Source organism: Chionomys nivalis, chromosome 4, assembly GCF_950005125.1.
Source record: "Chionomys nivalis chromosome 4, mChiNiv1.1, whole genome shotgun sequence".
Classification (NCBI taxonomy): domain Eukaryota; kingdom Metazoa; phylum Chordata; class Mammalia; order Rodentia; family Cricetidae; genus Chionomys; species Chionomys nivalis.
In genome coordinates this window covers 3,048,733-3,071,573 of record NC_080089.1, presented here as the reverse complement: position 1 = coordinate 3,071,573, position 22,841 = coordinate 3,048,733, and positions in this window count along the sequence as shown.

Below are 22,841 nucleotides of genomic sequence, written 5' to 3'. Positions count from 1 at the left end.
AACTCAAGATTCTCCTCTCAGCTTCCAGAGTGCTGGGATTACTGGCATGCACCACCATGTCTTGCTCAATTATTTTTAAAATAAATTATGTGTCTAGGTGTTTTGTAAACTTTGTACATCATGTGCACACAATGTTCAAGTAGGCCAGAAGAGGGCATCAGATCCAGGGGACTGGAGTTACTGAGGGTTGTGATTGACCAAGCAGGTGCTGGCAATGAACACAGGCCCTTTGGAAGAACAAGTGCTCTTAACTGCTGAGCTACCTCTTCAGCCTCTCGTCAATTATTATGTACATGTATATTTATGCATATAAACATCTTCACTGCATGTAAGCATGTGTGTTGTGTGCTCCTAGATGAGAAGAACTGCAGTTACAGATGGTTTGAGTTTCTGTGTGAGTGCCAGAAATTGAATTCAGGTCCTCTGCAAGAGCAAACAGTTTTCTTAATCACAGAAAAAACCCTCCAGTCCTACATACATATAGTTTTTCTTTTCTTTTATTCTTCTTTTTTTTTTTTTGAGTCATGAGTTTACATAGCCCAGAACAATGGATTCTCCTGCTTTCCAAATCTGGGATTATAGGTATGTCCTACTGCACAAATATTTAGATCATCAACTCTTTTGGTTTTATGGGACAGGGTTTCTTTGTGTAGGCTTGGCTGTCTTGGAGCTCACTCTGTAGCCCAGGCTGGCCTCTAACGCATAGAGCTCTTCCTGCCTCTGGCTCCTGAGTGCTGGGATTAAAGGCATGTGCTCCCACCACTACCACCACCGGGCTTCATCAACTTTTTCTTCCTTCATTTCTTTTCCTTCCTTCCTTCCTTCCTTCCTTCCTTCCTTCCTTTTTTTCTTTAAAAACTTATTTTTATTTATATGAGTACTCTACCTGCACGTCCAACTTTGTCAGACGAGGACATGGGATCACACTATAGACAGTTGTGAGCCAGTATGTGGTTACTGGGAACTGAACTCAGCACCTCTGGAAGAGTAAGCAGTGTTCTTAGATGCTGAGCCACCTCTTCAGACCCTCATCAACATTTTCTTATAGACTGATTTTTGTTTAAATTTTTCATGACTCAAACTAACTTGCACTATTACTAAACATAGACCATTTTTCATTTTAAGATTTCCTGGCTGTTATGTATTTTAGATAGGGTCTTACTATGTGACCCTGCCTGACCTGGAACTTGCAATCCCCCCAGCATCTGATAACAAAGTGCTGGAATTGCTGATACAAGGCACACTCCTGACCTCTCTTTTATTGAGGAAGGGAAAAGGGTCTTCCTAGTAAAAAGTAGTTGTTTTGTTTTGTTTTGTTTTGTTCTTTTTGATGGTACTAGGAATTGAGCCCAGGTCTGAAGCCACATGCTAAGAAAGTACTTTACCACAGGGCCATGTTTGTAGCCCATGTCAAATGCCATAGAAATTGTTAACGGTGAAAACAACTTTGTGTGGATTACTTGAATAGCTATTTTTGTAAAACTGTGGGTTTTACTTATACATTGCTTTTAAAAAAACAATAAAACTGGGTGCTAGTGGCTCACACCTTTAATCCCAGCAAATCCCAGCACTCCTGAGCCAGAGGCAGGCAGATGTCTGTGAGTTCAGGGCCAGCCTGGTCTACAGAATGAGTTCCACTGACAGCCAGAGCTAGACAGAGAAACCCTGTCTCAGACAAACCAGAATTTAAACCACACTGCAAAATCACTCAAATCAGACAATTTAATACCTTATATAGATGTTGGATATTTTTCTGAATAAATACTTTATCATGGATAGGTCTTGTATCCTTTATTTTTTTAGAACTTGAAAACATACCAAGTTGCATATTAAGAAGGCAATCAAAAACATTTCCTTCTGTGTTCAAGTCTGCATTATTTCAAGGCTATCCATCACACACGCAAACACACACACACACACACACACATCGTAACAACAGCATCAAACATTAGTCTTTAAGCTTTAAATAACTAAAGACAATGCATTCCTTAAAGCAGGAGAGCATACCATGAAGTTACAGCAGTTTAGGTATAAAATATGGGGGGAATGAAATGTACTTCTGTGACAGGGATGTATCTCAGTGTTTTGTTCAGCTTGTGCTCAATCCTCAGCACCACAAATAACAAACCAAATTTCCTTGTGCATGACATTATCAACACATATATTATCCTTAAAGGTGTGTTTCAGGCCCATAGATCTTCTGTACCAAGTAGTCTAAAGGCCTGTTCAATAACCTAAACACTTTCGTCTCTATTTATGCCCCTATAACTGCTCCCTTTTTTGTACTCCCTTGTTTGCCATTGTGCCTTAAGGGAAAGTTGTCACCGAGTATCAAGAGTTAATATGCATGAAGAACTTAAGAGCAGTTGACCTATATAAACACTCAATAAATATTCAGAACAACTTGTAAAGGAGAGTCTGCCATTATCTCCATTAAAAAAGTGAAAAGTTCTATTTTATATTCTATGTATATTTTGTTTGTATAGGCATAACCACACATGCACGAGAGTGCCTATGGAGGTCACAAAAGGGGCACCAGATCTCCTTGAGCTGGAGTCACAGGCGCTTGTGACCTGCCCAATGTGGGTACTGGGAACTGAATTTGGGTCCTGTGGTAGAATAGGAACGACTCTAAACCACTGAGCAATCTCCCAGTATCTCCACTCTTTTTCTTTCTTTTTTTGGAAGACAGGTTTTTCTGTGTAGCTCTGGTTGTCTTGGAATTTGTCTGTAGACCAGGCTGGCCTCAAACCCAGAGATTAGACTGCCTCCGTTTAATTAAATACGTGCACCACCGCTCAACCTATCCCCATTCTTATACACAAGGGATTCAAAGTACAAAAAGGTGAGGTCATACCCCAGGTCATACAAATAACAGACTGTTTCCTGTCAATCTGTATCAAACTTCCCCACCTCCAATCCAGACAACTGCTGATCTAGACTAGACATGTTCTCCAAGGTATGTATATCTAGGTATCACTACATCAAAACTAAGATGTTGTTTGTTCTTCTCATGCTCATCCTTTCATGCATACATTGCTACCTAGAGACTGGCTGCTAGGACAGTCTGAATGCACCAGCAGAATAGATTCTAACTGTCTTTCATTAGTCAGATATTAAAGGGATCTGACGTTAAAAGGGGAGACCATGTTTTGCTGCCCAATGAAATTGTTTTGCATTGGAAATATTTTAACTTTATTACATTTATTATTGTGTGTGTGTGTGTGTGTGTGTGTGAGAGAGAGAGAGAGAGAGAGAGAGAGAGAGAGAGAGAGAGAGAGACAGAAAGAGAGCGAGCAGCTGGTGGTCAGTAGCTGCTGATGCAGCAGGTTCTCTTCTACCATGTGGGTCTGGGGATTGAAAGCAGGTGTTTGGGTTTGTTGATAAGTGCCTTTACCTGCTGAGTCATCTTGCTTACCCAGATTTTTTTTTTAAATTAAAAGCATTGTAGGTGGTGGTGGCACGCACCTTTAATCTGAGCACTTTGGAAGCAGAGAAAGGTATATCCCAAAGTTCGATGCTAACCTGGTCTACAGAGTGAATGCCAGGAAAACTAGGGCTGCATCGAGAAATCTTGTCTCCAAAACAAACCAAAACAAACAAAGAAGCAAATAAATAAATAAAACCATTTTAGTTTTGAAACCTTATAATAAGATTGTTATTTTAAATTGAGTTTATATTGACATTTTCTTAGTTTAATTGCTAATATAATTAATACTGCCAGACTTAGACAGTAAAACCAAAGCTCTCTGAAGGAATTACTAACCTTTGGAGAGTGAGCGACTCAAGTGTGGAACTAGAGAAGACCCACTTTCACCATCTGATTCTACAGTTTCTGAGAACTAGCTACAGAACATGGCAGCATGCAGCTGAGATCCATAGTTGGAGGCACTTACGCTTGACGGGTATAAAGGTCTGGTTCGTCGAGGTCCTGAGATCTTAATTCCTGTGTGGAGAGGCAGCCAGCACCACCGGTGGAAATGGAACTGTGCTTCATGCTCAGAACCTAATTCATGATTTCAATATCAGAAAAATGTTCCAGATGCAAGTGGATCATTAAGCAATAATTGTCACTTTTATTCTGAAGTAGAAGAGTAACTAAGTTTATTCCTTTACGATAGTATTTTCCCTGTGTGCTGTATTTGTTTGTCATGTATACTTAAGTCCTCACTAAAGATAACACCTATGCAACTTCAAGTATTCAATACACTCGAGCAAGACAATGCAAAAATGAACATATATGATTCCTGCATCACACGGCAATCCATGATCGCAAAATTTCAATGTGTTATCCCGAATACATCACTGGTATCTCTTATGTCTATTTCAATGGTAACTCACAGACTGCTTGACAAGAAATCTCAGGCTCCTTAACTCTCCTCAAAATGTTTCCTTTGGCTTCAAAATCAGGATTCATTCTCTTTTCCTAATATCTACTTTTCTTGCTTTATGTTTAACCCCATAGTTTAATACCCACTATTGTCTTTCTGGTTCTAATCTCCCTTTCAGTAAAGACAAGCAATCCGTTCCATAACATAATGTAGAGGCTGCTTCCATTCTCAAAATATTTTAGTATCATAAGCATACCTATGTCAGACCCTGTCTTCGTCTCTGCAGCACTAGACGCTAGCCACTCAGCTTTTTCTGGTCCTGCCCTGGCTTCTTTCTAGGATAAGACAGAACTCACTGTTGATAAAATTTTATATATATATATATATATATATATATATATATATATATATATAAATATGTAGTGAAGAGAAGTCACGCTATGCGATAAGGCTTATACAGGAGGCTTATTGGAAGATGAGAGAGAAGGGACAGAGAAGGCAGAGAGGGGAGCAGACTAGTCCCATGGGGTAAAGAGTGCGGGAGAGAGAGGGAGGTAGACACAGGAGAAGGGGGAGGTTAGGGGTAGGTCCACCTGTTACAAGGAACCATAGCAAATGTGCCCAGAAGTGGCTACAGGTGAAGTGCTCTTAGTGGCTACAGGTGAGGAGGTTTCCTGTCAGGACCCTAAGGACAGGCAGGCCAATGCAGATTCCCAAATACTAACACCAAATAATAACACCCACTTTATTGTTTGTTTGAGCTGGGGACTTTAGCACAATAGGCTGTGCACTGAGTCACATCACTCCTTGTTCGACTGCTTACATTCCACTTAGGTCTTATTCTCAAGCCTTCAGTTTCCCAGACTTTTTCTTCTTACATGGCTTTTCAGATGCTGCATTACCACAGGAACGCAGTGTTTTAACCTGTCCCTCCCAGGCAGTCCTCCCCTTCTCCCCCTCCCTGCGGAACACCTTGGTCAGCAATCAGCATCCTCTTTTCCCTCTCCAGGCGCTGCCCACACAAACTTACTGATCCCTGAACCCAGAACCTGGCAGATGCCGCCCCAGGTCTCTGATGCCACAGAGTTTCTTAGCAGGAACAGAGTTAACCCCATACCAGCAGTTACCTTTCTCTCTGGTTCTTGACCCCCAGCGCCCACTTCCAGTAAAATGCACAACTGCTTAGGAAGACACCCACCAATGCCAACCAGGAGCCATTTGGATTTTAAAGTCTCCGCCTGCGTGACGTCAGAAAGCCTCTTGCGAGTACTCTTAAGCAAGAAGGCTATGCCAGTTCCCAGACAGTGGTGGGAAGTCCTAGGGCAAAAGCTTAGATTTCTAAATCTTGCAGCTGTTGTGCCTCTGGCTAGAATTGTAGTTTTGTCCCTAGCAGCCCTTTTGAGTTTCAGCCTTTCCTAGCCATCACTGTGTCTCCTCATCTGTATTTGAGACAATCAAGTACTTTTGCAGCAGTGCCCAGTTGTTTTCCATAGTATCTTTTATTGTTGTTTTGTTTTGTAAAATATCCCTGGGCCTGGTGAAATGGCTCCGTGGGTAAGAGCACTGCCTGCTCTTCCAAAGAAATGGGTTAAATCCCCAGGACCCATAACTATAACTCTAATTTCAGGAGGTCTGATGCCCTCTTCTGGCCTTGGTGGGCATCAGACACACGTGTGGTATACAGACATACATGTAGGCAAAACACTTTATACATAAAATAAAAATAATAAAGATCTTTTTTAAAAAAATAAAGGCAAATAAAAAGTATTCTTGTACAGTTTTATCAGGACCTAAGTTCTCAAAATTCATTTCAACACTCATCTTAGTTTCAAGATGCCTTAAGAAGTACAAAATTTGCTGGTCAGTGGTGGTACATTCCTTTACTCCCAGTACTCAAGAGGCAGAGGCAGGGGGATCTCTGTGAGTTTGAGAAGAGTCTACAGAAGAAATACAAAATCACTTTAGCTAAGACATTTGAATTGGAAGTATTATCTCTGTTTGACCAAGATCTCCCATATTTTGTCATTACAAGGTCAATTAGTAAGACTATTGTAATAGCTATTGCTTATGCATTAACTACTCCTGGATACTTTTTATAGAAGACTAAAGTGAGAAAGGATTAATGTTCTACGGGTGCTTAAATAAAGCAAGTTTTCACATACTAGTCCTTCTAAAATCATTCCTCATCAAAGAACTCATTGAAACATTTTTTTTGTACAAATTTTAAAAAGTTGAAGTCTACAGTCATCAGGCTGGTAGTCATAGACACACAAAAACCTGACAAGCTTGCTTTCTATGTCTACTTCTGAATGCCACTCAGGATCAAGTGAGATAATTGTATCAGGATTTTAGCTTAGTGATACATGGCGTTAATAAATTAAAATTCATCCTAAGGAATGTAGTGGGAAGAAATGATAATGTAATCAAGTTGAATTTAATTTGCTAGATATTTTATAATGACATTTTAAGTCATAAGCAACTGTAATATACTTTACTATTAGAAACTCTTTTAATTAATGCAGGCCACCTTATTCCCATGTGGTTATGCCGTGGCAGTATCTGTGAAAAATTCTTCAGAGCAGGTAATAGGGATATGTTACATCTCTTTTTATCTTCTTTTTTTTTTCTGAGACAAGCTTGTCTATTTAACAGTCTTGGCTGTGTCCCTTTTTTACCTTTTATGTTAATTCTTTAAAAACAACTACTTCTTTATTTTATTTATTGTATTATGTGTAGTTGGAATTTTCCTTTGGGCCACCAAGAAACTCCCAAATAATTTATTATGAATGCTTCTTATTAATTATAAGTGCTTAGTCTTAGCTTAGGCTCGTCCTGCTAGCTTTTTGAACTTAATTTAACCTGTTTCTATTCATCTACATTTTTCCTTGGGGCTTTTTACCTTTCTTTTATTCTGTATGTCTTGGTTTCCTGCTTCCTCCATGTGTGTCTGATTGGCCACTGGTTTCTCCCTGGTATCTCTTTTTCTTTCTTCCTTTCTAAGCCTAAATTCCTCCTGCTACTCAGTTTCCCTGCCTGCAAGTCCTGCCTATACGTCTTTCTTGCTATTGGCCATTTAGCTTTTTGTTAGACTAATCAGGTGCCTTAGGCAGACAAGGTAAAACAGCAACACATTTTTACATATAATTCAACAAATGCAACACGTCTTTACATAGTTATACAAATATTTTGTAACAATGAAACATCATTTCTCCTTTTACTTTTCTTCTTCAAACCCGCTCTTATATGCCTCCTTGTTCCCTTTCAAATTCATGGATTATTCATTAATTTTGTTACATGCATATGTGTATGTAACCTGCCCGATCTGTATGTTACTTGTCTGTATGCTGTCAGGGTTATAATTAGGTTGAAGGGAGATAAATACACAGGGAGAAAGGAGAGCAAAATAATAGTATGGATATGTGAAAAAAATCACAAGGATTCATACTGTTAAGTACCTAAGAAACTATAACACACACATACTTTAATTTAGTATAATGTTATTTGTATGTATGATTCAGGGCTCACCATTTGGTATTGGATAAGCATTTCGTGTACTCTTCCCACAGTAGGACTAAACCTGTTTCTCCACTCCCGGCATTTGTGAGTTCCCTATAGTTCTTTGTGCTGGGCTGGTTGGCCCCTTGTCCCTTATAGATTGCCTCTTGTCCTTATTCAGCTCATACTTAAGCAGCCATGTTAATAAGATTTTATTGGTGTAGATTCTGACATTCCTAGGAGATACAATGTCACAGCAAACTCCATGATGCTCTGGCTCTTATAATCTATGTGTCCCCTCCTTTACAATGTTTCGTGATACTTACGTGTAGTGATATTTCATTTGTATTTTAATAAAGAAAGTTTAGCTGAAGATCAGAGAGTAAGTGGTAGCACACACCTTTAATCTCAGTAGCCACACTAGTTTGCCATAGAAACCTGGCGGTGCACGCCTTTAATCCCAGTGGTGCACATCTTTAATCCCAACCTAAAGAATGGAATGCAAGACAGAAGGAGAAAGCTCTCAGACACAGTCTCATCACCCTGTTATTTGATTTCTCTGTTAGATTGCCTTCACATATGCATTTATTTCAGGAAGCATCGACTGTATCAATACCCATGCCACTGCACACTACTTCCGTGGCCTTAGTTTTAGCTGTTTCTCCCTGTATACACTCCCTCGTCCCTCTATTTCTCTCCTTGCACCTCCCCTCACCAGCCTGTACCTTTCTATTCTATTTCTTCTTTCCTGATGAGATGCTTCTCTCCTCCTTAGTCTGTTACTCTATGCTTAATCTCTGTGATTCTGTATATCCACATGTAAGCTAATACAAGCCACATTTGGCTTTCTGTGTCTGGGTACCTCACTCAGGGTGATTTCTCCCCCTAGTTCTACCCATTTACTGTGAATTTAATTCTTTTTAATGGCTGAGTAATATTCATTTGTATAAAGGTTCCAATTTTTATCACGAGGTAGATCAGGTCCCATCTCTCTAAGGTAAATCCACACTCATTTCCATAGTGACTGTATGAGTCTGCACTCCTACCAGCAGTGGATGAGTGTACCCCTTATTCTATGTCCTTGCCAGCAGGAACTGTCACTCATATTATTGATCCTAGGGATTCTGACAGGTGTAAAGTGGACTCTCAAAGCAGACTTGGTTTGCATTTCACTAATGACTGAGAATGTTGAACATTTAAGTCTTTCTCAGCCACTTAAGATTCCCTATTGAGAATTCTCTGTTTAAAAATTCCCAGTTTTAATTGAGTCATTTGTTTTCTTGATATCTAGCCTTTTGAGTTCTTTATACATTTTGTTTGAGTTTTTTTGTATAATTTTGGATATTAGCCCTCTATTGGGTGTGTAGTTGATAAAAAAATATTTTACCATTCTGTAAGCTGCCACTTTGTCTGAATGATGGGATCTTTTGTCATGCAGAAGCTTTTCAGTTTCATGAGATCCCATTTATTAATTGTTGAAATTAGTGTCTGTGTTAATAGTGTTCTGCTCAGAAAGTCTTTTCCTATGTCATTGATTTCAGGGATCTTCCCTTCTTTTTCTTCTGTTAGGTTCAAGATATCTGGTTTTAGGTTGAGGTCTGTGTGGGAATTCCTTTCCATTAAATATTTTTTGGGATGTGGGGGTGTGTCAGCAATAGGGTGGCTTCTGTGTGCTGACATGATCTCTTATAAGGGAGAGAATGGTCTCCCATGTATTTCTGGTTTCTTCATCAAAGATCAGGAGTCCGTAGGCACTTGAATTACACCTGACTTCTCAGTGGAAACCATGAAAGCCAGAATGTCTTAGATAGATGTGCTGCCAACACTAAGAGACCATGAAGGCAATCCCAGAATACTATTCGCAGCAAAGCTTGCATTCACCATCAATGGAGAAAAAAGATATTCCAGGACAAAAACAGATTTAAATAATAGGTAGCCACAAACCCAGCCTTACAGAAACTACTAGAAGGCAAAGCACAAACCAAGGAAGCTAAGAACACCCATAATAACACAGACATCTGACAACTCTCCACCACCACAACTCAAAGAAGGGAAACACACACTCTAATAGTAGGTTTCAACACTCCTCTCTCACCAATGGACAGGATAAATAGACAGAAACTTAATGGAGCAATAAGAGATATCACAGATGTAGTGAATCAAATGAAATTAATAGACACATATAGAACATTCCACCCAACAGAAAAGAAAATACCTTCTTCTCAGCATCTCATGGAACCCTCTCAAAAATTGATCACATAATCAGTAACAAAGCAAACATTCACAGATACAAAAGAAAATGTAGTAACCAGCTGCGTACTATTGGATTACCATGGAATAATGCTAGAATTCAACAACAATTCTACCCCCAGAATGCCTACAAACTCATGAAAACTGAACAGTCAACTACTCTCCAGAAGGTGACATCCCATACCTTAGAATTAGAGATATAAGGGATTGTGGGCTGCCATATGGGTGCTGTTAACTGAACCTTTGTCCTCTCCAAGAGCGGCAAGTGCTCTTAATCATGGATTCATCATCCCAGCCCTAGCAGGTACTTCATTTTTCCCTTAAACCCAGATGTCATTAGGAAAGATCCTTTTACAGATGGTGCTGAGAAAACTGGGTATGTACCTGTAGAAGAATGAAATCAGGTCGAGTCTCAAAGTACATGAAACATTGAAAATAGATCACAGACTTCATGTGAAGACAGGACATACTGAAACTTCATGGAAGACACATCAACTATATCCCGTGTAAACAATCATCCTATGCAGAGGTAGGAACTTCTGAATGGACTGTGACAGCAGAGAACACAACCCAAGGACTGACACATGGATTATAGCAAACTAAAAACCTGCCTAACAATGGAAGGAACCTCACAACTGAAGAGACAGCTTACAGATTTGAGAAATCATTGCCAACTCTGTATCGCATAGGGTTCTATTATGTAAAAACAGCCAAGATTAAACCAAATCCAATCCATACATGAGGTAATGAGGTGAGCAGACAGTCCTCAAAGGAAGAAATAGAAATGGCAAATAATATTTGATGATGGGTTCAACATCCTAAGCCATCAGGGAAAGGTGAAATTAAAATGATTTATACTCTCACCTTACTAGCTCAGAATGACTTTCATCAAGAAAACAGAACAACAGATGCTGGCAGGAATTTGAGGAAAGAGGAAACTTTACTCACTGCTAGTGAGCATAAATTGCAGCTACTGAGGAAATCAGTAAGTAGGTTTGTCAAAAATGAGAAAGTGGTGGGACAGATGTCTCAGGGAAAAGCACTGGCTGCTCTTACAGAGGAACTGGGTTTGGTTCCCAGCACCCACTTGGTGGCTCAGAACCATCTATAACTCCAGTTCCAGGGAATCCCTTTCTGGCCTCCACAGTCACCACGGATGTACACATATATTGCAGGAAAAATATTCACACACATAAAAATAAAAGATAAACAAATCTTTGAGAACGACAAACAAAACTATCACATGATCTGCCTATATGCCTCAGTGATAAAGAGCACTTCTTGTTCTTCCAGGGGACCAGCATTTGATTCCCAACACTCAAACCAGGCAGTTCACAACCACCTGTAACACAAGCCCCAGGAGGGTCTGACATCTCTCATCTCTGTGGTCACACACACACACACAGACACACACACACACATATACACAGATTTAAAAGTAAAAAAATGACATTTGTAGGAAAATGGGTGAAATTACAGTTCAGAATGTTAGCTGAAATAAACTGCATTCAGATAAGCACTATGTTTTCTCTCATGTGTGTATTCTTGATTGAAGTTTCTATGTGTGAGTGGGTCGGTGTCCATGTGTGGATGACTCATGAAACTAGAGAACTGTGAGAGGGAAAAAGAGACCTGAAGGATTAGGGTACAGGAACACTGACAGAAGATAATGCAATATTGTACTGGGAGAGCAGAAATTAGGTTGTTGTGGGCAATGGAAAAACAGCAAGAAAGGGACAGAGGGGAGGGCAAGGCAAAGGCCAGAGGGCAGGGTGTGGAAGAAGAAAACATGTGTAAAAATGCCATTATGAAATCTACTACTTTGTAGCTAACTTAATAATCTTGTAATGGGAAATACTTGTTCCTGTAGCCATCGTCCCACTTGAAATGGAGTCCATGGGGCAGGTGTTGTGCTATATTAGTTCAGACATCTATTACAGTACCAGGCATATGGTCATGCGTAAAGCATTTGCTGAGCCAGTTGTTGCCATGCATGCATCTAATTCCAGCATTTAGAGGACTAAGGAAGGCCCAAAGATTCTGGCTAGAGACTCACCTAATCTGAGCAAGACCTTATCTTAAATAATAATTGCCTATTTGCCAAATACATTTTGATAGCAATTATTGAGCTTTGTATATTATGTCTGTCGGTGATTGGTTTGATTTTATTATGATGCCTATAAGTTGTTGTACACGCATATAGTAGCCTCTTGATAATTGTGTTTATTTTCTATGACAACTCTCATGTTTAAAAACCATTAGACATTTAATTATTTGAAAGCATTCATCTGTAAAATAATTTGTTAATAAAATCTTTTTTGAGAGTTAATATTTGATTTTTTCTGGTTATTTTGACTTTTCCATTTTGATATTTTATTGTTTATGCTGTAATCCCTCTTAATATCTATTTTCTAAAATTTAGAAAGGTTTTTGCTATACATACCAGGATAACCTTGGACTTGTTATGTAGCTCAGGCTAACCTTGAACTCAAGATTCTCCTCTCAGCTTCCAGAGTGCTGGGATTACTGGCATGCACCACCATGTCTTGCTCAATTATTTTTAAAATAAATTATGTGTCTAGGTGTTTTGTAAACTTTGTACATCATGTGCACACAATGTTCAAGTAGGCCAGAAGAGGGCATCAGATCCAGGGGACTGGAGTTACTGAGGGTTGTGATTGACCAAGCAGGTGCTGGCAATGAACACAGGCCCTTTGGAAGAACAAGTGCTCTTAACTGCTGAGCTACCTCTTCAGCCTCTCGTCAATTATTATGTACATGTATATTTATGCATATAAACATCTTCACTGCATGTAAGCATGTGTGTTGTGTGCTCCTAGATGAGAAGAACTGCAGTTACAGATGGTTTGAGTTTCTGTGTGAGAGCCAGAAATTGAATTCAGGTCCTCTGCAAGAGCAAACAGTTTACTTAATCACAGAAAAAACCCTCCAGTCCTACATACATATAGTTTTTCTTTTCTTTTATTCTTCTTTTTTTTTTGAGTCATGAGTTTACATAGCCCAGAACAATGGATTCTCCTGCTTTCCAAATCTGGGATTATAGGTATGTCTTACTGCACAAATATTTAGATCATCAACTCTTTTGGTTTTATGGGACAGGGTTTCTTTGTGTAGGCTTGGCTGTCTTGGAGCTCACTCTGTAGCCCAGGCTGGCCTCTAACGCATAGAGCTCTTCCTGCCTCTGGCTCCTGAGTGCTGGGATTAAAGGCATGTGCTCCCACCACTACCACCACCGGGCTTCATCAACTTTTTCTTCCTTCATTTCTTTTCCTTCCTTCCTTCCTTCCTTCCTTCCTTCCTTTTTTTCTTTAAAAACTTATTTTTATTTATATGAGTACTCTACCTGCACGTCCAACTTTGTCAGACGAGGACATGGGATCACACTATAGACAGTTGTGAGCCAGTATGTGGTTACTGGGAACTGAACTCAGCACCTCTGGAAGAGTAAGCAGTGTTCTTAGATGCTGAGCCACCTCTTCAGACCCTCATCAACATTTTCTTATAGACTGATTTTTGTTTAAATTTTTCATGACTCAAACTAACTTGCACTATTACTAAACATAGACCATTTTTCATTTTAAGATTTCCTGGCTGTTATGTATTTTAGATAGGGTCTTACTATGTGACCCTGCCTGACCTGGAACTTGCAATCCCCCCAGCATCTGATAACAAAGTGCTGGAATTGCTGATACAAGGCACACTCCTGACCTCTCTTTTATTGAGGAAGGGAAAAGGGTCTTCCTAGTAAAAAGTAGTTGTTTTGTTTTGTTTTGTTTTGTTTTGTTCTTTTTGATGGTACTAGGAATTGAGCCCAGGTCTGAAGCCACATGCTAAGAAAGTACTTTACCACAGGGCCATGTTTGTAGCCCATGTCAAATGCCATAGAAATTGTTAACGGTGAAAACAACTTTGTGTGGATTACTTGAATAGCTATTTTTGTAAAACTGTGGGTTTTACTTATACATTGCTTTTAAAAAAACAATAAAACTGGGTGCTAGTGGCTCACACCTTTAATCCCAGCAAATCCCAGCACTCCTGAGCCAGAGGCAGGCAGATGTCTGTGAGTTCAGGGCCAGCCTGGTCTACAGAATGAGTTCCACTGACAGCCAGAGCTAGACAGAGAAACCCTGTCTCAGACAAACCAGAATTTAAACCACACTGCAAAATCACTCAAATCAGACAATTTAATACCTTATATAGATGTTGGATATTTTTCTGAATAAATACTTTATCATGGATAGGTCTTGTATCCTTTATTTTTTTAGAACTTGAAAACATACCAAGTTGCATATTAAGAAGGCAATCAAAAACATTTCCTTCTGTGTTCAAGTCTGCATTATTTCAAGGCTATCCATCACACACGCAAACACACACACACACACACATCGTAACAACAGCATCAAACATTAGTCTTTAAGCTTTAAATAACTAAAGACAATGCATTCCTTAAAGCAGGAGAGCATACCATGAAGTTACAGCAGTTTAGGTATAAAATATGGGGGGAATGAAATGTACTTCTGTGACAGGGATGTATCTCAGTGTTTTGTTCAGCTTGTGCTCAATCCTCAGCACCACAAATAACAAACCAAATTTCCTTGTGCATGACATTATCAACACATATATTATCCTTAAAGGTGTGTTTCAGGCCCATAGATCTTCTGTACCAAGTAGTCTAAAGGCCTGTTCAATAACCTAAACACTTTCGTCTCTATTTATGCCCCTATAACTGCTCCCTTTTTTGTACTCCCTTGTTTGCCATTGTGCCTTAAGGGAAAGTTGTCACCGAGTATCAAGAGTTAATATGCATGAAGAACTTAAGAGCAGTTGACCTATATAAACACTCAATAAATATTCAGAACAACTTGTAAAGGAGAGTCTGCCATTATCTCCATTAAAAAAGTGAAAAGTTCTATTTTATATTCTATGTATATTTTGTTTGTATAGGCATAACCACACATGCACGAGAGTGCCTATGGAGGTCACAAAAGGGGCACCAGATCTCCTTGAGCTGGAGTCACAGGCGGTTGTGACCTGCCCAATGTGGGTACTGGGAACTGAATTTGGGTCCTGTGGTAGAATAGGAACGACTCTAAACCACTGAGCAATCTCCCAGTATCTCCACTCTTTTTCTTTCTTTTTTTGGAAGACAGGTTTTTCTGTGTAGCTCTGGTTGTCTTGGAATTTGTCTGTAGACCAGGCTGGCCTCAAACCCAGAGATTAGACTGCCTCCGTTTAATTAAATACGTGCACCACCGCTCAACCTATCCCCATTCTTATACACAAGGGATTCAAAGTACAAAAAGGTGAGGTCATACCCCAGGTCATACAAATAACAGACTGTTTCCTGTCAATCTGTATCAAACTTCCCCACCTCCAATCCAGACAACTGCTGATCTAGACTAGACATGTTCTCCAAGGTATGTATATCTAGGTATCACTACATCAAAACTAAGATGTTGTTTGTTCTTCTCATGCTCATCCTTTCATGCATACATTGCTACCTAGAGACTGGCTGCTAGGACAGTCTGAATGCACCAGCAGAATAGATTCTAACTGTCTTTCATTAGTCAGATATTAAAGGGATCTGACGTTAAAAGGGGAGACCATGTTTTGCTGCCCAATGAAATTGTTTTGCATTGGAAATATTTTAACTTTATTACATTTATTATTGTGTGTGTGTGTGTGTGTGTGTGTGAGAGAGAGAGAGAGAGAGAGAGAGAGAGAGACAGAAAGAGAGCGAGCAGCTGGTGGTCAGTAGCTGCTGATGCAGCAGGTTCTCTTCTACCATGTGGGTCTGGGGATTGAAAGCAGGTGTTTGGGTTTGTTGATAAGTGCCTTTACCTGCTGAGTCATCTTGCTTACCCAGATTTTTTTTTTAAATTAAAAGCATTGTAGGTGGTGGTGGCACGCACCTTTAATCTGAGCACTTTGGAAGCAGAGAAAGGTATATCCCAAAGTTCGATGCTAACCTGGTCTACAGAGTGAATGCCAGGAAAACTAGGGCTGCATCGAGAAATCTTGTCTCCAAAACAAACCAAAACAAACAAAGAAGCAAATAAATAAATAAAACCATTTTAGTTTTGAAACCTTATAATAAGATTGTTATTTTAAATTGAGTTTATATTGACATTTTCTTAGTTTAATTGCTAATATAATTAATACTGCCAGACTTAGACAGTAAAACCAAAGCTCTCTGAAGGAATTACTAACCTTTGGAGAGTGAGCGACTCAAGTGTGGAACTAGAGAAGACCCACTTTCACCATCTGATTCTACAGTTTCTGAGAACTAGGTACAGAACATGGCAGCATGCAGCTGAGATCCATAGTTGGAGGCACTTACGCTTGACGGGTATAAAGGTCTGGTTCGTCGAGATCCTGAGATCTTAATTCCTGTGTGGAGAGGCAGCCAGCACCACCGGTGGAAATGGAACTGTGCTTCATGCTCAGAACCTAATTCATGATTTCAATATCAGAAAAATGTTCCAGATGCAAGTGGATCATTAAGCAATAATTGTCACTTTTATTCTGAAGTAGAAGAGTAACTAAGTTTATTCCTTTACGATAGTATTTTCCCTGTGTGCTGTATTTGTTTGTCATGTATACTTAAGTCCTCACTAAAGATAACACCTATGCAACTTCAAGTATTCAATACACTCGAGCAAGACAATGCAAAAATGAACATATATGATTCCTGCATCACACGGCAATCCATGATCGCAAAATTTCAATGTGTTATCCCGAATACATCACTGGTATCTCTTATGTCTATTTCAATGGTAACTCACAGACTGCTTGACAAGAAATCTCAGGCTCCTTAACTCTCCTCAAAATGTTTCCTTTGGCTTCAAAATCAGGATTCATTCTCTTTTCCTAATATCTACTTTTCTTGCTTTATGTTTAACCCCATAGTTTAATACCCACTATTGTCTTTCTGGTTCTAATCTCCCTTTCAGTAAAGACAAGCAATCCGTTCCATAACATAATGTAGAGGCTGCTTCCATTCTCAAAATATTTTAGTATCATAAGCATACCTATGTCAGACCCTGTCTTCGTCTCTGCAGTACTAGACGCTAGCCACTCAGCTTTTTCTGGTCCTGCCCTGGCTTCTTTCTAGGATAAGACAGAACTCACTGTTGATAAAATTATATATACATATATATATATATATATATATATATATATATATATGTAGTGAAGAGAAGTCACGCTATGCGATAAGGCTTATACAGGAGGCTTATTGGAAGATGAGAGAGAAGGGACAGAGAAGGCAGAGAGGGGAGCAGACTAGTCCCATGGGGTAAAGAGTGCGGGAGAGAGAGGGAGGTAGACACAGGAGAAGGGGGAGGTTAGGGGTAGGTCCACCTGTTACAAGGAACCATAGCAAATGTGCCCAGAAGTGGCTACAGGTGAAGTGCTCTTAGTGGCTACAGGTGAGGAGGTTTCCTGTCAGGACCCTAAGGACAGGCAGGCCAATGCAGATTCCCAAATACTAACACCAAATAATAACACCCACTTTATTGTTTGTTTGAGCTGGGGACTTTAGCACAATAGGCTGTGCACTGAGTCACATCACTCCTTGTTCGACTGCTTACATTCCACTTAGGTCTTATTCTCAAGCCTTCAGTTTCCCAGACTTTTTCTTCTTACATGGCTTTTCAGATGCTGCATTACCACAGGAACGCAGTGTTTTAACCTGTCCCTCCCAGGCAGTCCTCCCCTTCTCCCCCTCCCTGCGGAACACCTTGGTCAGCAATCAGCATCCTCTTTTCCCTCTCCAGGCGCTGCCCACACAAACTTACTGATCCCTGAACCCAGAACCTGGCAGATGCCGCCCCAGGTCTCTGATGCCACAGAGTTTCTTAGCAGGAACAGAGTTAACCCCATACCAGCAGTTACCTTTCTCTCTGGTTCTTGACCCCCAGCGCCCACTTCCAGTAACATGCACAACTGCTTAGGAAGACACCCACCAATGCCAACCAGGAGCCATTTGGATTTTAAAGTCTCCGCCTGCGTGACGTCAGAAAGCCTCTTGCGAGTACTCTTAAGCAAGAAGGCTATGCCAGTTCCCAGACAGTGGTGGGAAGTCCTAGGGCAAAAGCTTAGATTTCTAAATCTTGCAGCTGTTGTGCCTCTGGCTAGAATTGTAGTTTTGTCCCTAGCAGCCCTTTTGAGTTTCAGTCTTTCCTAGCCATCAGTGTGTCTCCTCATCTGTATTTGAGACAATCAAGTACTTTTGCAGCAGTGCCCAGTTGTTTTCCATAGTATCTTTTATTGTTGTTTTGTTTTGTAAAATATCCCTGGGCCTGGTGAAATGGCTCCATGGGTAAGAGCACTGCCTGCTCTTCCAAAGAAATGGGTTAAATCCCCAGGACCCATAACTATAACTCTAATTTCAGGAGGTCTGATGCCCTCTTCTGGCCTTGATGGGCACCAGACACACGTGTGGTATACAGACATACATGTAGGCAAAACACTTTATACATAAAATAAAAATAATAAAGATCTTTTTTAAAAAAATAAAGGCAAATAAAAAGTATTCTTGTACAGTTTTATCAGGACCTAAGTTCTCAAAATTCATTTCAACACTCATCTTAGTTTCAAGATGCCTTAAGAAGTACAAAATTTGCTGGTCAGTGGTGGTACATTCCTTTACTCCCAGTACTCAAGAGGCAGAGGCAGGGGGATCTCTGTGAGTTTGAGAAGAGTCTACAGAAGAAATACAAAATCACTTTAGCTAAGACATTTGAATTGGAAGTATTATCTCTGTTTGACCAAGATCTCCCATATTTTGTCATTACAAGGTCAATTAGTAAGACTATTGTAATAGCTATTGGTTATGCATTAACTACTCCTGGATTCTTTTTATAGAAGACTGAAGTGAGAAAGGATTAATGTTCTACGGGTGCTTAAATAAAGCAAGTTTTCACATACTAGTCCTTCTAAAATCATTCCTCATCAAAGAACTCATTGAAACATTTTTTTTTTTGTACAAATTTTAAAAAGTTGAAGTCTACAGTCATCAGGCTGGTAGTCATAGACACACAAAAACCTGACAAGCTTGCTTTCTATGTCTACTTCTGAATGCCACTCAGGATCAAGTGAGATAATTGTATCAGGATTTTAGCTTAGTGATACATGGCGTTAATAAATTAAAATTCATCCTAAGGAATGTAGTGGGAAGAAATGATAATGTAATCAAGTTGAATTTAATTTGCTAGATATTTTATAATGACATTTTAAGTCATAAACAACTGTAATATACTTTACTATTAGAAACTCTTTTAATTAATGCAGGCCACCTTATTCCCATGTGGTTATGCCGTGGCAGTATCTGTGAAAAATTCTTCAGAGCAGGTAATAGGGATATGTTACATCTCTTTTTATCTTCTTTTTTTTTTTCTGAGACAAGCTTGTCTATTTAACAGTCTTGGCTGTGTCCCTTTTTTACCTTTTATGTTAATTCTTTAAAAACAACTACTTCTTTATTTTATTTATTGTATTATGTGTAGTTGGAATTTTCCTTTGGGCCACCGAGAAACTCCCAAATAATTTATTATGAATGCTTCTTATTAATTATAAGTGCTTAGTCTTAGCTTAGGCTCGTCCTGCTAGCTTTTTGAACTTAATTTAACCTGTTTCTATTCATCTACATTTTTCCTTGGGGCTTTTTACCTTTCTTTTATTCTGTATGTCTTGGTTTCCTGCTTCCTCCATGTGTGTCTGATTGGCCACTGGTTTCTCCCTGGTATCTCTTTTTCTTTCTTCCTTTCTAAGCCTAAATTCCTCCTGCTACTCAGTTTCCCTGCCTGCAAGTCCTGCCTATACCTCTTTCTTGCTATTGGCCATTTAGCTTTTTGTTAGACTAATCAGGTGCCTTAGGCAGACAAGGTAAAACAGCAACACATTTTTACATATAATTCAACAAATGCAACACGTCTTTACATAGTTATACAAATATTTTGTAACAATGAAACATCATTTCTCCTTTTACTTTTTTTCTTCAAACCCGCTCTTATATGCCTCCTTGTTCCCTTTCAAATTCATGGATTTTTCATTAATTTTGTTACATGCATATGTGTATGTAACCTGCCCGATCTGTATGTTACTTGTCTGTATGCTGTCAGGGTTATAATTAGGTTGAAGGGAGATAAATACACAGGGAGAAAGGAGAGCAAAATAATAGTATGGATATGTGAAAAAAATCACAAGGATTCATACTGTTAAGTACCTAAGAAACTATAACACACACATACTTTAATTTAGTATAATGTTATTTGTATGTATGATTCAGGGCTCACCATTTGGTATTGGATAAGCATTTCGTGTACTCTTCCCACAGTAGGACTAAAACTGTTTCTCCACTCCTGGCATTTGTGAGTTCCCTATAGTTCTTTGTGTAGGGCTGGTTGGCCCCTTGTCCCTTATAGATTGCCTCTTGTCCTTATTCAGCTCATACTTAAGCAGCCATGTTAATAAGATTTTATTGGTGTAGATTCTGACATTCCTAGGAGATACAATGTCACAGCAAACTCCATGATGCTCTGGCTCTTATAATCTATGTGTCCCCTCCTTTACAATGTTTCGTGATACTTACGTGTAGTGATATTTCATTTGTATTTTAATAAAGAAAGTTTAGCTGAAGATCAGAGAGTAAGTGGTAGCACACACCTTTAATCTCAGTAGCCACACTAGTTTGCCATAGAAACCTGGCGGTGCACGCCTTTAATCCCAGTGGTGCACATCTTTAATCCCAACCTAAAGAATGGAATGCAAGACAGAAGGAGAAAGCTCTCAGACACAGTCTCATCACCCTGTTATTTGATTTCTCTGTTAGATTGCCTTCACATATGCATTTATTTCAGGAAGCATCGACTGTATCAATACCCATGCCACTGCACACTACTTCTGTGGCCTTAGTTTTAGCTGTTTCTCCCTGTATACACTCCCTCGTCCCTCTATTTCTCTCCTTGCACCTCCCCTCACCAGCCTGTACCTTTCTATTCTATTTCTTCTTTCCTGATGAGATGCTTCTCTCCTCCTTAGTCTGTTACTCTATGCTTAATCTCTGTGATTCTGTATATCCACATGTAAGCTAATACATGCCACATTTGGCTTTCTGTGTCTGGGTACCTCACTCAGGGTGATTTCTCCCCCTAGTTCTACCCATTTACTGTGAATTTAATTCTTTTTAATGGCTGAGTAATATTCATTTGTATAAAGGTTCCAATTTTTATTATCCATTCATATTCATGTCTTGAATATGTTATCCAATTTCTGGGCATTATTAATAGAGCAGCAATGGACATGGTTGAGTAAGCGTCTCTGTGGTAGGATGAAGTTTCCTTTGGGTAAATGCCCAAGAGTGATAGAGCTGGATCACAAGGTAGATCAGTTCCCATCTCTCTAAGGTAAATCCACACTCATTTCCATAGTGACTGTATGAGTCTGCACTCCTACCAGCAGTGGATGAGTGTACCCCTTATTCTATGTCCTTGCCAGCAGGAACTGTCAATCGTATTATTGATCCTAAGGATTCTGACAGGTGTAAAATGGACTCTCAAAGCAGACTTGGTTTGCATTTCACGAATGACTGAGAATGTTGAACATTTAAGTCTTTCTCAGCCACTTAAGATTCCCTATTGAGAATTCTCTGTTTAAAAATTCCCAGTTTTAATTGAGTCATTTGTTTTCTTGATATCTAGCCTTTTGAGTTCTTTATACATTTTGTTTGAGTTTTTTTGTATAATTTTGGATATTAGCCCTCTATTGGGTGTGTAGTTGATAAAAAAATATTTTACCATTCTGTAAGCTGCCACTTTGTCTGAATGATGGGATCTTTTGTCATGCAGAAGCTTTTCAGTTTCATGAGATCCCATTTATTAATTGTTGAAATTAGTGTCTGTGTTAATAGTGTTCTGCTCAGAAAGTCTTTTCCTATGTCATTGATTTCAGGGATCTTCCCTTCTTTTTCTTCTGTTAGGTTCAAGATATCTGGTTTTAGGTTGAGGTCTGTGTGGGAATTCCTTTCCATTAAATATTTTTTGGGATGTGGGGGTGTGTCAGCAATAGGGTGGCTTCTGTGTGCTGACATGATCTCTTATAAGGGAGAGAATGGTCTCCCATGTATTTCTGGTTTCTTCATCAAAGATCAGGAGTCCGTAGGCACTTGAATTACACCTGACTTCTCAGTGGAAACCATGAAAGCCAGAATGTCTTAGATAGATGTGCTGCCAACACTAAGAGACCATGAAGGCAATCCCAGAGTACTATTCGCAGCAAAGCTTGCATTCACCATCAATGGAGAAAAAAGATATTCCAGGACAAAAACAGATTTAAATAATAGGTAGCCACAAACCCAGCCTTACAGAAACTACTAGAAGGCAAAGCACAAACCAAGGAAGCTAAGAACACCCATAATAACACAGACATCTGACAACTCTCCACCACCACAACTCAAAGAAGGGAAACACACACTCTAATAGTAGGTTTCAACACTCCTCTCTCACCAATGGACAGGCTAAACAGACAGAAACTTAATGGAGCAATAAGAGATATCACAGATGTAGTGAAACAAATGAAATTAATAGACATCTATAGAACATTCCACCCAACAGAAAAGAAAATACCTTCTTCTCAGCATCTCATGGAACCTTCTCAAAAATTGATCACATAATCAGTAACAAAGCAAACATTCACAGATACAAAAGAAAATGTAGTAACCAGCTGTGTGCTATTGGATTACCA